Source organism: Podarcis liolepis (genome assembly GCF_965112155.1).
Source record: "Podarcis liolepis genome assembly, chromosome: 6".
Lineage (NCBI taxonomy): Eukaryota > Metazoa > Chordata > Lepidosauria > Squamata > Lacertidae > Podarcis > Podarcis liolepis.
Genome location: NC_139559.1, coordinates 66,556,661 through 66,562,747, shown reverse-complemented (window position 1 = coordinate 66,562,747; position 6,087 = coordinate 66,556,661).

Here is a 6,087-nt window from a genome sequence, read left to right as displayed (position 1 = left end):
TCGCCATTTCTGCATATTCCATGTTTTTGCATCCATTCTTCCTTTTCTGGGACTTCTGCTTCTTTCCATTTTGGGGCAAGTAACATTCTTGCCGCTGTAGCTGCATACACAAATAAGTTTCTATACAGTTTACATAGTTCTGTCCCTATAAAAAAAGGTAAAAGTAAAGGACACCTGACAGTTAAGTCCAGTTGCGAACGACTCTGGCGTTGCAGCACTCATCTCGCTTTACTGGCCGAGGGAGCCAACGTTTGTTTACAGACAGTTTTTCTGGGTCATGTGGCCAGCATGACTAATCTGCTATCATTTCCCAGAATTTTTTGATAATCTTGCAATCCCACCACGTATGATTTTGCCATTAGATTTTATCTTATTTATATGATTTTTTTGCTCTCTTTTCCTCATTTATCTACTTGCACTTCGACGTGCTTTCGTACTGCTAGGTTGACAGGAGCTCGGGAACTCACCCCATCACAGGGATTCCAACTGCCGACCTTCTGATCAGCAAGCCCTAGGCTCAGTGGTTTAGACCAGTGTTCCCCAACCTTGGGCCTCCAGGTTTTTTTGGACTACAATTCCCATCATCCTTGACCTCTGGTCTTGCTAGCGAGGGATGATGGGAGTTGTGCTTCGGATGGCAGTGCCCACCCAGGTAACCTGAATCGTAGAGTTGGAAGGGACCATGAGCAGGGTTGCCAACGTGAATAAAATATTCGGGGGGTACCCAGGTAAGCCCCACCCCACATAATTGATCACATGACACGGCACTTGCACATCATTTGAATGGCAATGCCCGTCAACTTTGAGGGGACCCAGCCGCCTCAAATATTTTATTTGGGGAGGTCCCCTAGGACTTGGCTCCTATGACCATGATGAGCATCTAGTCCGACCCCTTGCAATGCAGGAATTTTTCTCCCAGCGTGGGCAAACGTTTACTGCTTGGCAGCATAGGCAGCAGACAAGATGTCCTTCATCAATAAATTTCAGCAATGAAATGAAACAGAACAACACGAGTCCTTGGTAGTTTAAAGACAAGAAGGATTGGTGCTGCATATTGCTATGTGGACTAGAGGCCACTTCAGGGGTGCCATCAGCACAGATTGTTAGTAGTAGTAGTAGTAGTAGTAGTAGTAGCAGTAGCAGTAGCAGTAGCAGTAGTATTTATTGAATTTATATACCGCCATATACCCAGAGGTCTCAGGGCAGTTCACAGAAAAGATCAACATAAAAACCACAATATATATAATCAAAATAAAAACAACAACCCAATAACACATCCCCGCCCCCACCCAAAAGAGCCACATTTTAAAAGTGCATAGGATGTCAATCTGCAGTTGAAGGTCAAAACCACAATTAGAAATAAATGAACACTTAAATTGCAATTAAATTATGTGTGTCACAAGGAATCATAAGGTGATTTAAGTCCAGAGTCTAAAATTGCCACTGCACAACCATTCCACATGGAACGTCCAAGTAAAACACGCATAGGGTTGAGCATGAAGCTTACATCCTATCTACGGATACCAGTAGGGTTTTTTCAAACAAATTCTGCATACGAGCGGACCACAGTAGTGGCCAATTAGGTTGTACTAATATATTCCCGCTTTCAGCCCAAAACTCTGCATCTAGATCTTCTTGACTCCCATCACTTAGACTCCTTGCCTCTGGCACCCGTTTCACAATTAACCACACAGACCGCTTATTGTCTTACAGTTCTGTTACAGGTTTGTTATTTTTCCCTTCTCTTCAGACCTACTTTCCCTTGCACCCATCCTTCATACACAAACATCCTGAAGGATTGTATGCAAAATAATGGAATAATGGACTAGAAAGTTGGCAGACAGTACTGTAGTGAAATTATAGGAACAAATCACAGCAACTCACCTAATGGCTGAGGTAAACAGAGAAACAGGTAAATCAATCCAGGCAATAGCCAGGTTGTAACTTGATTTCATATAATATACAATATGTATAATATACACTAACTGTAATATCTCTCTTAATGGAAAACTATTTAAAGGAAATGTATTAGGTCATTTTAAAAAATAAGGGAAGTGCTCAAAAAAAGCATCCACCTACATTTTGAAATGGAAGAACTTTAGACTTGTGGTCTGCTCTCTCCTAGGTTTTCATTTAAAAGCAATAAAAGGAAACACACTCTTAAACCACATCATGGTGACTAATAAATATTGATCAAGATGATCACAATAGAAAATGCTATTAAGTATATAAGATTATGGAGACAATGATTCTTGCCAAACTTCATTTATATAAATTATTTACACTGAATGTTCAGGACATTGCTATAAATGATACTAGAGGTCAACAGAACTACTTTACAAATTTCAGTATTTTGCATTCTCCCACTTTAATGTTTACATAAACTCTGCAAACAACTAATCAGGCCCAGATTTACAGTTCATTGTGTGTTATAAGAGACAGTGATTTATCTGCGTGAAACAATCACTGTGCATAGTGTTATACAGAGTGCAAGAGCCCCACTCCCTGCCCCACTGAGCTTACATTCTAATGTTTGATGGAGGGAAAACAAAAAAAGGGGAGGGAAGGAAGGAATATGCAGTTGTTTCAGTTAGTTGGTACTAAGCTTAATTACAGGCTAATTGAGTAAGGAACGCAGCTTTGTCACCACGTAATGGACAGAAAAAACTCTTTGTGGTAGCAAAAAGAAACAAATATTATTCCCTTGACAGACAGCTGATGGGTACTGAAGGTTCCTCAGACTTTCACAGACAGCATCCCCTGCTTGAGCCCTGTCGAAGCTACTACACTGCTGGCAGCTTTAAAGACCTAAGTAAATATTAAAGACCTAGCTAAATAAAGAGTGTTGCCGACCCATGCATTTCCCTAGCTAACATCCAATAAAACAAATGCATGAGACACTGTCATGACGTTACACATTTCCCTACAAACACAGCCCCCTAATCCAACACACTGGCTGCTATGTGCAGGTGATGGGGAATAATTAGACACAATGGTATCTTGTTTCTTGGCTATCTATGCCTGGAAAGTCTACAGCAGAGCTTTCCCAAATGTGTGTCGCCACATGTTAGCGTGTCTGCTACAATGTCATGCGAAAGCTCCTCACGCTCCTCCTGGGACTGGAAAGGAGTTAGTTGAACCTCCGGTTTTTTAGTAAAACTGAATTACTGTATCACAAAATAATGCATGTTTAAAAAGTGTGTCACCAACATGAAAAGTTTGGAAAGCATCCAGCGGCTGTTGGTCTATGTGATGAGTAAACATCCAAGCCTCGATTCAGATTGGGGACAATAGTTATGAGCAACACTGCAGAAAGCTTGTAGAAATATATGCATATTTCTCTCTGAGATTTCTGCCTTCAGCACCTCACATGTGAGCCCTCCAACTCCTTCGTACGCAGCTGTGGGGGCTGCAATAGTGGTGACAGCTATGTCATTATGACTGGGAAGAAAAGAGATATTTCTCTGCCTTCACTTTTTCTCAGCTCAGCCAATCCCTGCACCTGGAATGCTGAGACCTACATAGTTCCGAGAAACTCTTGGATCAGGTTTTCTAGATCCATACCAGTCAGAATGTAAAATATTCTTCAATTAGTTACCCTAATGAACTGTCTGTGCCTCTTCCTGTAAGAGAATGCGAACCTGCTTGCTCTTCTTAATTAACTTACAAACTCAGAAGCATCTGACACACTTTTACCAGCTAAGACAATTGGGAGTGTAGGAAGTCTTGAGATACAACTCAGCTTGCGCTGGAGGCTAATGTGTCTGCGTGGGAAAGAGGACATAGAAATAGGAACCTCCAAGTTTCCTAGACGGTCCTTTCTGACCTAACCTGTGTTGTCCTTCCCTTGGGTGCTAAAATGATACTCTTAAGCAGTGCTTCTTTTCTAGAAAAATTAACTCCCCATGAAGTTGTTAAAGTAAGTGTCACACTTTTTAACCAAATGTAACAAATTTCCTACTTCCTTCTTTATCCTTACCTTCAGCAAGGAAATATTTTCTGCATCTCTCCTGCTGAGTTGCAAAAGCAAGCATGGCTCAAGGCATATCTACCAAAGTCAGATAGAACTGGGATCTTTCCTATCATGCATTTCTTATAATAAACATAGCTTTTTTTATTTTGCTAAACTTATAGCCTCATTGTGATTATATCCAGGGCAAAAGTGTGCTCCTCTAGCAGGGATTCAGTAAGTTCAATTTCTGCTGAGCGTTTGAATTCCGAAAACCAACAGTGGATAAACCGATTTGCAGTGACTCTGTTCCTTCCTTCCTGTTTGATTCCAGATGGTTCTATCTTAGCCTCTCTGCTTTTTAACATTATATTTAACATTATTGTGCATTTACCAAAGAGATGTATTACATAAGTGTAGACAGCAGCATATATTGACATCTATTTATATCAAATAAAAAACAGCAAGATTCCCTGAATCCAGATAAGACAGAGAGCAGCAATGCAGGGAGACTGAATTTCCCTGTTCTTCCAGAAGCTGAATTCCCACTCAAAAAGCGACTTCTTATTCATAGAGTGACTCTCAACTCTGATTTGGTGCTTCTCGGTTGACAGCTGTGGCAAGGAGTACACCTTTTGCCATTTTAAGCTGGCAAGCAAATTATATCCCGTTCTCTCATATCAGAATTTTAGCCATTCTTTAGTAACATCTCATTTTGGATACTGTAATGTGATCTGCATTGGGCTGCCCTTGAAGATTGTTTGGAAGCTACTGCTGCAGCCTATTCTGACAGGAGCAGACCACACAAAGCATGTAAGTCTAATCTTGGCTCAGCTGCCTATTGGTATTCTTTTTGACATTTACAGCCCTAAACGGCCAGCATTCCACATATCTAAAGGATCATCTTACCTAGGATTAAACCTTTAACGCATACTAGTCTTCATGTGTTCTAGAGATTGTGCTATTACTTATATCTACTTTTCTCTTGGATTCTGAACTATTTTATTGTTAAACTTTAACATATAAAAAGGGGAGGGGGTTGCTACTAAATGTTGAAAAGCATATTTACTCTTCAAGAGTACATAAGATTGCAGTCCTAATATTGCAGCTATAGTTTGTTACTAAATAAACTCTTAAATAGCCATTGGTTTTTGACAACTCACATCCAGTTGCATGCTGTCCAACCTCTTCTTAGAAAAGATGATTCAGAGAGTTGTTGTGCACCAATTGTAAGTACTTTTGGATGTAACAGATTGTCTTGACCCATTTCAGTCTGGGTGCAGGACTGGTTATGGGACTCAATCAGCTTTGGCTTCCCTGATGGATCATCTTTATCAGGAAGAGAACAGGGGAGTACAAGCCTATAATCTTTCAACGTTAGCTTAAGATACCATAGTCGATGTATCAAAAGCCTATTCTTACTTGATCTTTCAGCGGCTTTTGACACCATTGACCTTGGTATCTTTCTGAGTTGACTCTGTGAGATGGCTATTAGAGGCACTGTTTTACAGTGGTTCGGATCCCATTTTCAAAGCTGGTTTGAGATAATAGCATTAGGTTATTCTTCCAGGCCCCTGGCAGTTGTACTACAGGCAGTGCTATTTTTCTATAAAAAGAGGTGCCGGAGCTTACCTTGTTCTCTTAGAATGGCAGTGACACCCACCTGAGAGCCCTGGACCAGTGCCCGGACTCTACTGAGGTGGCTGAAGACCAACCAACTGACCCTGAATCCTGGCAAAATGGAGGTCCTGTGAGTAAACGGTTTCTGGGTCTAGATAATTGGGTGATTGCCTGTTTTTGATGGGGTTGTACTTCCCCTGAAGGAGGTTCATAGTCTGGGGGTGTTTCTGGATCCATCTTGGATGCTTAGAGACCTAGGTGGCCTTGTGGCTAGGGGTACCTTTCACCAGCTTTGGCTAGTAAGACAGCTCCTGCTGTTCCTGGACTGCAGTAGCCTGACCACCATGGTCTGTGTGCTGGTAATCTCCTGGCATGATTACTGCAATGTGCTTGATGTGGGGCTGCCCTTGAGGTTAGCCCAGAAGGTTCAGCTGTTGCAAAAGGTGGCAGATTGGCTGCACGTTGGGGCAAGGTACTGCTAAAACGTTACTCCACTGTTGAAAGAATTGTAGCAGCTG